This window comes from Leiobunum rupestre, chromosome 3 (assembly GCF_980474605.1).
Source record: "Leiobunum rupestre chromosome 3, qqLeiRupe1.1.hap1, whole genome shotgun sequence".
Classification (NCBI taxonomy): domain Eukaryota; kingdom Metazoa; phylum Arthropoda; class Arachnida; order Opiliones; family Sclerosomatidae; genus Leiobunum; species Leiobunum rupestre.
In genome coordinates, this window is record NC_143386.1 from 30,297,665 (window position 1) to 30,308,413 (window position 10,749).

At 37.1% G+C, this 10,749-nt stretch overlaps 1 long non-coding RNA gene across 1 annotated transcript; it reads right to left on the reverse strand.

Moving 5' to 3' along the window:
• Positions 1–1,232: 1,232 nt before the first annotated feature.
• Positions 1,233–2,080, reverse strand: LOC149951441 (uncharacterized). The gene is made up of 4 exons (XR_016480024.1): positions 2,011–2,080; positions 1,510–1,562; positions 1,344–1,451; positions 1,233–1,272 (listed from the first exon to the last, which is right to left on the reverse strand). It is a non-coding gene; the product is annotated as an uncharacterized LOC149951441 (long non-coding RNA).
• Between the last annotated feature and the right edge of the window lie 8,669 nt (positions 2,081–10,749).

Genomic DNA, 10,749 nt, shown 5'->3' on the forward strand with positions numbered 1-10,749 from the left:
TTTCATAAAACGTAAAGGAAGACGGACTTTCCCCAAAATGGTTTCTCTAAACATCGTTGCAATCATACATTTTTGGTGGTTCTGTGGTAAAACGCCCGCCTGTCGTGCTAGAGGGCTTGGGTTCAAAACGCGCCCGTTGCAATTGCCAAAATTTGTTATAATGTCGTAAATTAAATTAATTATTTTTAATATAATCTATAAATACAGAAAGTGCTCATTTTTAAGCCTTGTGGGTTTGAAAATTTCCGTTGGTCATACGTTATTCTTATTTCAGGCAGACTTTCAATGGAATGCTAATATAGCTTAAGCGCGTAAAGAATTTAGGTATGACTCGAAATGGGTAATTAACTCACTTAAAAATTAACTTTTTTCAACGCGACCGCAACCTAAGCTGGAATGGGCCTTGAAGTAACAAAACTTGTGGTTTTTGATAAAATCTTACTTACCTTCTTCCTGTCGAACAACGTGCGTAAAAAGGGTGTAAAACGTGCGTAAAACGTTGAGTGTCACACTTATTGTTACTTCTGGGCATACTTTGAAAGCTCGGCGTGAACGGCCTTAAAAAATGCGAGAGGGAAACTGGCGTTTAGAACTCTAAAGACACGCGGATTTACAATGTCGGAAGTTGCGGGGGTCGCTATACGCTGTCCGAAAAACCTCACTTAGAATTAAAATTAAGCAACGTAATTGCAAATCTACGTTATATGGAAACCACAGCTATTCAAAAATATAACTCTCATGAAATCGGATTAAAATTAAGGAACGTTATGTAGACTTTTAGGCGAAAATTGGGGTCCCGTAAATTACCCTGGAAACTAAACTTAAATTTAATATTTACTGATATACATGTAAATAAAGTTGTTGATCCGCTGAATCCTAACCTAACCAAAAATATTTTTTTTTAAGTTATTGGACTTAATTTTAAATAAAATATCAACCACACAAAGCGAAACCATCAATTCTATTTTTTTAAATATAGTTGTTAATTTCTTATGTTAAATGGTTTATCTTTATTCCAATTTATACCAGTCAACGGAAAATTGTTTAGGGTAGTGATTAAGAGAGCTATCGCCATCAATCTAGAAAGTATGGAGTTAAAAATCTATTTGAAGTTGTAAGTGGCCATCTACTGTGACAAATTTAATTGTAAAGTCAGATAGACCAGGGTCCAAAGCCGTGACTGGGCTTTTGTGTTTGACACTGGTTAAAATATATCCAGTCTCTTCTTTTAGAGAGCTGTTTCCTCAGTTTTTTCATCAAGATCTACTAAACCTATTTAAATTGTAAACGTTACATTTTATGATTTCCATAATTAATTAGTGTTTTTATTATCGCTAAATTACCACAGGGTAATTCCACAGTAAAAGCTCTCAAAGCGGGTCTGTACTGTTTGACCAAAATCAGACAATCGTATTTTAAAGTTCGTCTTAAAACGGGCAAAGTACTGACGCCTAAAAAACCCATATTGAAAATATAATAAAAAACTGTTTTGAAAAATTTAAATCTCACAGTCAACATCTGATCCATCAGACCTATAATTTCTGCCCGCTACTTCCCAAGATCTTAAAAAAAAATACGTTCTTATTTGTGGAATTAATTAATTAATTAATTGGGGTGGCGGAGTGGTTAGCACTTTCGCCTCGCAGCAAGAGGAGCCGGGTTCGATCCCAACTTGTGGCACTGGGTGAAAACTCGGAACAACTCCTTCTGCGTTGAATTTGCAAGTTCTCTCCCCACTGGTTTAAGGGGTTTTCCCCCGAGTTCTTCGGTTTCCCCTTCCATAGAAAACTTGTCGAGGTTAACGGTAATAGTTAGTGTAGGGAGCTGTTGGCTCGATCTCGTGGCATGCAGGGCCTGCCACCACCCTCCTACGCATTGTAACCCGGCTACCTGAATTAATGGCTTCAAAAGTCGCTTGATGACTTAGGCCTAAGGTGGTGCCTTGGGTATTAGCCTAGCTGATTATTATTATTATTATTCCAAAAAAATATGGATTAAATATAAACGAACTTTTTGCCTTGCAAGGAATCTTGATATGTATATTCCGAAAGTGTGACAAACTGTCCACGGGCGATTTCCTGCATTTTTTTATTATTTATAATAAACTTTTATAAAAATTGCCCGCTTAAAAAACAACTATTTTTAAACGGGAAAAACAAAAATCGCGTTAGTTGAAATCGATTCTGACCTTTATGCATATACGCTCAAAGTCGTTTATATCGAAAGTGGGCGCGTCGTTGTTAAAAGAAGTCACAATCGTTGTTGTCCAATGTTCCAAAAATTCTTCACGGGTATAAAAAGAGCGATGTGCTGAAAGGGATTGACAATATGACTGCCAGTTTCGACATGATTATGATCATTTAAGTAGAGCACTTAATAGTGGGGGGTTAAAAAACCTAAATGAAAGGGGTTTTGAAATGTTTAAAACCATAGCAGAAATCTCTAAAAAGTATTACGATTCAAAGTGTTGTGAGCTTATTACAAACAGAAAAATAAAAACGGAAGAAGAAATAAAGAAGAATAAGCAAGTGTTAGAAATATGGGAAATTGTTTGCACTGGCCTATCTAATAATATCAAGAAGAAAGGTTCGGACACTGTCATAGCAAAGCGTTCACAAACTATTTATTAACTGAAAAATATCAACGTGATAGTTTAAAAAGCATGAAATCTGTTCCTAGCTTACGAAAACAATCAAAACTAGTCTTTAAGTCGTAAAAAATCAAACTTGTCTTTTAGCAGTAAATAAATGATTTTATTATATATTTGTAGATGTATTTCCTCCTACTGCGTGAGGGACAATTCCTTTTAACAATCTTAATTTTCCGACGTTTTGCCCATATTGGCTGACAGTGGGTTTGGTATTAGAACCGCAAAGGCTTCTGTGTTTTCCAAACTCCTGTTCTATAGGGTCTTGATTTAATTTTCTTGTTGAAATATATTTTGCTCACTTTGAAAGCATATATCGAATGATTGTTATCGTTGAACAAGCTGTTGAAGAAAATTACTTTTAATTATAAGGCAAACTTATGAGTCAAAGGTTTATGTACTTGTAATTTTGGGTCCCTCGGATGTTTCAGTGCTTAAGAGCATACTCTTTCGCTCAGTGGCGGACTGGGTCTAAATTTTGGGCTGCCAGAAGATAAAGGGCCCCAGCTTTAACAACTATAACACTATCATGTTTGAGGGGCCCACTTCATGAACGGTCCGTGGGGCCCACCTGCCATCGGGCAGGTTCACTCTATGGCCTGTCCGCCACGGCTTTCGCTGTGCATTGGAAAAACCCTCTAAAGATGAAACTTCCTCTTCCCATTCTTTGAAATATCCCAGAAAGTCATTTTCAAGCCACTAATGAAACACAAAACACTTTTAATAAATCATAATAATGTCAATATTCGAATTCCAATTAGGGTATATTACTTGTACAGTTTCATTTTGTGAGCCTGAAGTTGAAATTGAGAAGTATTATCAGAAGTGTAAAATAACTCTCTTAAGAGAGAAGTATCCATAATGGTGTTCGTTTGAAACATATGTACCTTTGCAGGCTCCCGCTGATTTTCCAAAAGAGTGCGAGGCGAAATGCTATAATAATAGACTGATTTTCTAAAGCTATTACGTAGATAAATCGCGATTTATAAACATGGCAGCTTGTAAGCTGCGGATTTTCTACTTCTTAGTAGAGCTTTCTAGTGGATTATTAACTTCTGACATTGACCGTTAAGCTGAAAAGGTCAACGTTATCGTTAGGCGGTAAATATTGAACCGTGTTACAATGTTTACTTTGGAAAACTGCCTCAAGCCTGCGAGGTCCTAAAAGTGTACTTATCTCGTGATGCGTATTATATAGACTTTTGGTATAAGTTTTATTTTATGGTTTTCCCACCCAATCCCTCGTTCCCCGCCCATGGTAACGCTTCAAAGCTCCCTTACAGGGGCGGCGCCAGCTAGGAGATTTTTCTTAAATTCAACAGCTTTCTTTCGGTCCGCGCAAAGCGAACTGAAGTGCAACTGCTTCCCTTCGGTCCGCGCAAAACGAACTGAAATTCAACAGCTTTCTTTCGGTCCGCGCAAAGTGAACTGAAGTGCAACTGCATCTCTTCGGTCCGCGCAAAACGAACTGAAATTCAACAGCTTTCTTTCGGTCCGCGCAAAGCGAACTGAAGTGCAACTGCTTCCCTTTGGTCCGCGCAAAACGAACTGAAATTCAACAGCTTTCTTTCGGTCCGCGCAAAGCGAACTGAAGTGCAACTGCTTCCCTTCGGTCCGCGCAAAACGAACTGAAATTCAACAGCTTTCTTTCGGTCCGCGCAAAGTGAACTGAAGTGCAACTGCTTCCCTTCGGTCCGCGCAAAACGAACTGAAATTCAACAGCTTTCTTTCGGTCCGCGCAAAACGAACTGAAGGGCAACTGCTTCCCTTCGGTCCACGCACAGATAATTTTAGTAGATTTTCGACTTAAAATGTACATAACTTTTTTAAATTAAGACCGACTTGTTTGAAAATATATTTTTAGTTAATATAAATCCTTTCTGAAATACTTATTCCGTTGCATTAAGATTTCTTTGTCAATTCGCGGGACTCATTATTCAACTTACGCACTATTGTGATATTTGAATTTCGTACCAAATGATACAGGCGCCATCTAACTCCACAAACCGTTCGCGTTTCGCTACCTTATTTCCAAAATCCAGTAACTCGAAAAATTCGGTTAATTTTTCTAAAAAGTAATTGAAATAACCTTGTCCGTGTTTCGCTACCTTGTTTTTTACGTAGTCAATTTTTAGGAGCCACGCATTTATTCATTGTTTATAAAATTTGAAATTAGTAAGTTTTGAAAAGCTTAGGTCTTAAGTGACAGACATTTTTTTGTCCAATAGTTTTTTAAGGTCTTGGGGTGCCCGAATTTCCTACCTTCCTTTTGTCTACTTTTTCTAACTTAAGTCATTTAAAAGTTTAGTTTCAACAGTTTTCTACAATATTTGGTTCGTGAAATTATGTCATAGAGTAGATCCTCTACCGCTCTTAAGGAAAAACAGATATATGAAGTTTTTTTATGTTCAGGATTAATAGGTTTTCCTGAAGTTTCTTATGAACTTTATTTAAAGCTTTTTGTATTTTGAAATAAGCTTAATTCTGACCAACTCCTTCCCTCAAATAACATTTTTTTAAATTAACCCTCTAGTTATTGTTTTCATAAATCCTAAACTTGATGAACCAATTTCAAAGCATTCATTTTGACCATTTCAATAAATCATATTTTATGAGAATGGAGCAAAATAATTTAATGAGGTTAGTCTTTTAATTGTGTAATACTTTAAATTCGGTTTCGAATGCATTTCCATATATTATCCTTATACTTTAAATTTTATTATCATTGCCATCTGTATTATGATAATGCCATTGTTATTAAAGATGGCAATGAATCTATCCAATTCTTCGAAAAACCTACTTAACTGGAGATCGTGGTGCAATCTATTAATGGCACAGGAAGCTAAAATTCCAAATAGCGAAACGATAACGTCAGCAGAGAACTATTGTAGAGCTTTAAAATTAGACAACATATACTCTACTTTGACCTAAATTATATATATCCCATATAAAATATATTGTTAAAAATTAATATAATTTAAGTTAGTGTCAAATTTAAAAACTAGCCAATCGACGCTAGGGATACTTTTGTGTCCCGCCTTTTTGGTACAAATGTAGCTTAAGTATCTTGTTTTGGTTTCGACGCTAGCGACATCGTTTGCTTGAAATATTTCATGAGAATTATAACGCGCCGGGAGTAGTGGCTCAATCCTGTAATCCCAGGCGTCCGGGAGGCAGAGTTTGTATATGGCCGTTTGAGGACGACCACCGATCCCAAACGGGTGGTGGAATACTTCCACCACGGGTGTCCCCACCCCTGTCCCCAAGTATCCCCCCGTTGGCGTGGCCTTTACACATGTCCCAACCCTGATTAATCGCATAGCGGTTATGGAACGCCAAAAGTGTCACAAGCAACACTTTTGGACACGTCAAACGTTTTTGACTAGTGCTTTTCCTTCACCATTCATTGGCTTTTAATTCACCGAATCCCATCGAAGTTGCAACGTTTCCACCAAAAAAACCATGATGATTTAAGCTCATTATAAATTCAACCATTAGAAATTGGCTGCTTGATTTGGTATTAGTCACGTTTTTACTTGACTCGACACAATTTATACATGTCAAAATCAATTTTAGACATGTCAAAACTTCATTTCGACTAGTGCTTTTCGTTTCGACTAGACAATTTCTTCACGCATCGTGATTGGACTAGAGGTTTTTAAGGGTAATTGGAGATAAATATTATTAACATAATTATTGAAAAACGCCATTCTATTAGTTTATCAAAATTTATACAAAGCCTTTATTGGCCTTTACGTGTCACGTGAAATAATTTAGTTACCTCCTTAAAAAATATCATGCCTTTATCCCCTCCTCCGACAAATTGATCAGGTCAAAAACTTGCTGACTAGTTAAAAACTGTAGTCGAGTACGCCAAAGGTGTCTCAATTCCCGTTTGGAAATCTAACGCGAGCTGAAAGTGTCACAATACAACAGTTTTCGACTAGTCGAAACTTTTATACACGTCCAAAATACGAGTCACGTCAAGAATTCGGCACTAGTTCAGACTTGGAGAAGGGAAGTATTCTGGAGTGGAAAATGCCATAGCGGTAATAAGAACGTCCTTTCCCGCCTATTGCTGTTAGAATTACCCAGACTACCCCGGTTAAACCGGTTTTTGGTCGGACGTCAGCTTTATCTGCCATCATTCTGGCTTGATGACGTCCGACCAAAAAGAGCATGATGGCAATTTTACAAAGCCGCAGGTGCCGCCCGACTTTTCCACTCAAGAATACTTTTCTCCTCCAAGGTTCGGAAATGTGTCGCTTATAAACGTTTTTGACTAGTCTCGAAATCTCGCGACTAAATCTGCGCTTCCCTTCGACCAATCACAATAGTTGAAATTGAAACTACCCAATCGCGAGTGATGTAAATTTCTGTCGCTTAGCTCGCCAAAAGTGTCTCAATACAACAATTTTCGACTAGTCGAAACTTTTACACACGTCCAAAATACGAGTCACGTCAAGAATTCGGCACTAGTTCGGAAATGTGTCGCTTAAAAACGTTTTTGACTAGTCTCGAAATGTCACGACTACATCTGCGATGACTTTCAACCAATCACAATGGTGGAAATTCCAACTACCCAATCGTGAGTGATGTAAATTTTTCGCGAGTGATGTAAATTTTTTTCGCTTAGCTCGCCAAAAGTTGAAAAGTATCACAATACAACGGAACGAGACATGTCAAAAACGTTTTCACTATAGGTTCGATCTCAACGATTAAATCTGCGATGGATGTATTGTTTCTTTATTATTTCCGTTTATTCTCCGATAAATCTGCGACTATCTCTTCTGCTGCCACGTCAGTATATCGTTTTTGGTAGCAGACGATTCCTTTAATTTATAGAAAGAATAACATAAATAATAGTGACAGGATTGGCAACGTCATAGACAAAATGGATTTAAGACGTAGGCTTCGAATGATATTGCAAAATAAACTTGGCAGTACGAGAAGGCTGCGTCGGAATTGAGATTCATTAATATTTTTATGAGATGGTTTCGAAACTGAAAATAGAAAGGGTGCGTCAAATCTCAATGCGTTGTTATTAATAACTAACGATATTTTAGCAAAGAATCCTTTCAACGTGTTAGATTTTAGAAAGCGAGCTTTATAAAAAACATGTTTAAAAAAAAGTCAACATGCTCTCTAAGGAGGAATGTCAGGCGAAAAAAACTTCCAGTATTTATAGTGGCTGGAGCAGAGATGGAAATAATTATGTATTCTTGCTAAAATGATCATATTTCGGGGAAGTTTAAGTTGTTTGCTAGTATTTCTAGTTCATTTCAACACGAGCGGATAAATCTGCGATGCAACTCCTCTATGTTTGGCACGCAGAGTACAGTTGGGAACGAGACGCGTCGGAAAACTTGTAATGTGTTAGTGGACGAAAAGTGTATTTAGAGTGTTGTTTCAAAGAAGGCAAGGAAGTAACGGAAAACATTTAGCAAATCTAATATAAATATTAACTATAGTTTTATACGCAAAGTGGAATAATAAATAAATATGGATTTAACCTACTAACAAAAGACTACAAGAAATTCAACTCCACCGAAAATTTATTCTTAGTGCTCTTTCCCGTGTGCAGAGTGACTTTTTCCTTATTGCCTTTAGGGGTTTTTGTATGATTGGAATTTCACCATTTTTGGTTATAAAACAGCGCTGTCACCCCAAACTTCCTCAAACGATTAAAATATAAATCAGTGTTCGCAAATTAAAGGTAAAGATTTTTGGAAGTTGGGGGTAGAAAAAGGGGAACATTTTGTGACAGCTATCTTCATCACTTCGCGACTTCTACCGTGTTTCACGTCTATGTTGGTTCATGAAAATGAATAATCTGCCTTTTAATTAAACGAGTTTAAATTTGAAGCTAAATATGTAGTTAAGAAAAGCATTTTGTGAAGCCTTTATTTCCCTAAATATAACGGTCAGTTTACTTACGACGTTAGATTAAGCCACGTACTCAATGAAAGATCCTGATTCACGTCTTGCATAGTTATTTGTTTCTCGGCTGCAGGCAAAAATCGGTTTCTGCGCAGGCACTCATTCAACCAATCAAATTTTCTCCTCCTAGATAGCGTCAAGTTTTGAAGTACACTGTTAGAAAAAACCGACCTGAGGTAAACCAATTTTGCAAGCTTTTGACCAACTATGCAATACTCATAAAACGCCATTCCAAGTTTGCACGCTAGTGAACAAATCTGCATACATCATACAAATACTGGCTAAATTTGTGCACATCCGATCTAAGTTGCACGAAACGTACCAAGGTTGTACTTTTTCGACCAAAATTGCAAACATAATCATGACATGTTTGAACGGTAAAGTTGTAGGAAAATAAATAACTGGCCAAAGTAGCACATATATGACAAAATATACAAACTTATTTCCAAATTTCGATCAAAGGTCGATAAGAATGAGCTATCAAAGTTGGGCGTTAGTGAGCAAAACTGAACAAATATAAATGAGCTATCAAAACTGGCGCTAGTGAGCAAAACTAAACAAATATAACAGAGCTACTAAAGTTGAGCGCTACTGTCCAAATCTGAACAATTATAAATAAGCTACCGAAACGGTGCTCTAGTGAGCAAAACTAAACAAATATAATTGAGCTAAAAAAGTTGGCCGCTACTGTACAAACCTGAACAAATATAAATGAGCTACCAAATCTGTGCTCTAGTGAGCAAAACTAAACAAATATAAATGCGCTACCAAATCTGTGTTCTACTGAGTAAAACTAAACAAATATAATTGAGCTACCAAAGTTGGCCTCTACTGTTCAAAACTAAACAAATAAAAATGAGCTACCAAAGTTGGGTACTAGTGAGCAAAGCTGAACAAATATATATGAGCTACCAAAGTTGGCCGCTACTATCCAAAGCTGAACAAATATAAGTGAGCTACCAAATCTGTTCGCTAGTGAGCAAAACTAAACAAATATAAATGAGCTACCAAAGTTGGGTACTAGTGAGAAAGCTGAACAAATATAAATGAGCTACCAGAACTGTGCGCTAGAGAGCAAAGCTGAACAAATAGAAATGAGCTACCAATGTTGCGCGCGACTGACCAAATCTGAACAATCAGACTCCTACGTTTCATTTTTGCTGTCATAAATTTTGTATTAACCGAATTTATTTTCAAAAGATGTCACGGACAATTCGGTACACAAAATCCCGCTGATGTGTTACGAAAACATCCCCCATGTAGCAAAAAGTGCCCAACATAGTATATAATCACAGTCCGATATAAAACATTCACCCTGTATCCAAATTAGCACCAGTATTTCCAGAAAGTCTCCAGTTGACATAGTAAATAATCACAGTAAAAAACATTCACATTGTCCAAAAATTTGCGCTCGAAAGTTCTCATCATAGAGAAATGCGGGAAATTTGAAATTCAATGATATTTGGATTGCACCCCATTGAAAAGTACAAATGACCAACTTCTTGTACTTCGATTTCAAAATTGTTAGCACTTGCAGCTAGGGTTTAATATTCCCGATCGATTCATTTTATAAAGTAAACGATTCAGGAATAGTAGCGCGAAGTTGGTTTAAATATGAATAGCAAAGAAACGTGGGGTTCCACTAAATTGGGCAAATGATCAACTTCTTTGCGGCCCATTTAAAAATAAATAACAATGGCGACGACGGTATTCTATCTCTAATCGATTGACGTATCGTTTGATTGTGTATCGCAATCCCTATATGCATAAGGACTGCGTGTAAAATAGGTAATAAGTTTAATTATATAAAATATAAAAATAATTTGAAACATAATACCTTGTTTTTACCTCTCCGAGGGAACTTTGTACCCTAGGAGGGGTTATACAACCACCGTGTCTGTCTGTCTGTCTGTGGGTCTGTCTGTGGGTCTGTCTGTCAGGTCTGCGAACACGTTCGCATTTTCGGGGCAAAGGGTAATCACTGCGTACGCAGTTTCTTAGAACCAGGGAAAAGGTTTTTCCAAAAGGGCCCGTTTTTTGTTGTCATTGGGTGTAGTATAAACATTTTTCAATTTGCGTTAGTACCGGGCGGGATTCGAACCCGAGCACTCCTGCACGTCAGGTGAGCATTCTACCATATATATATTTTGGCTTGCCAACTT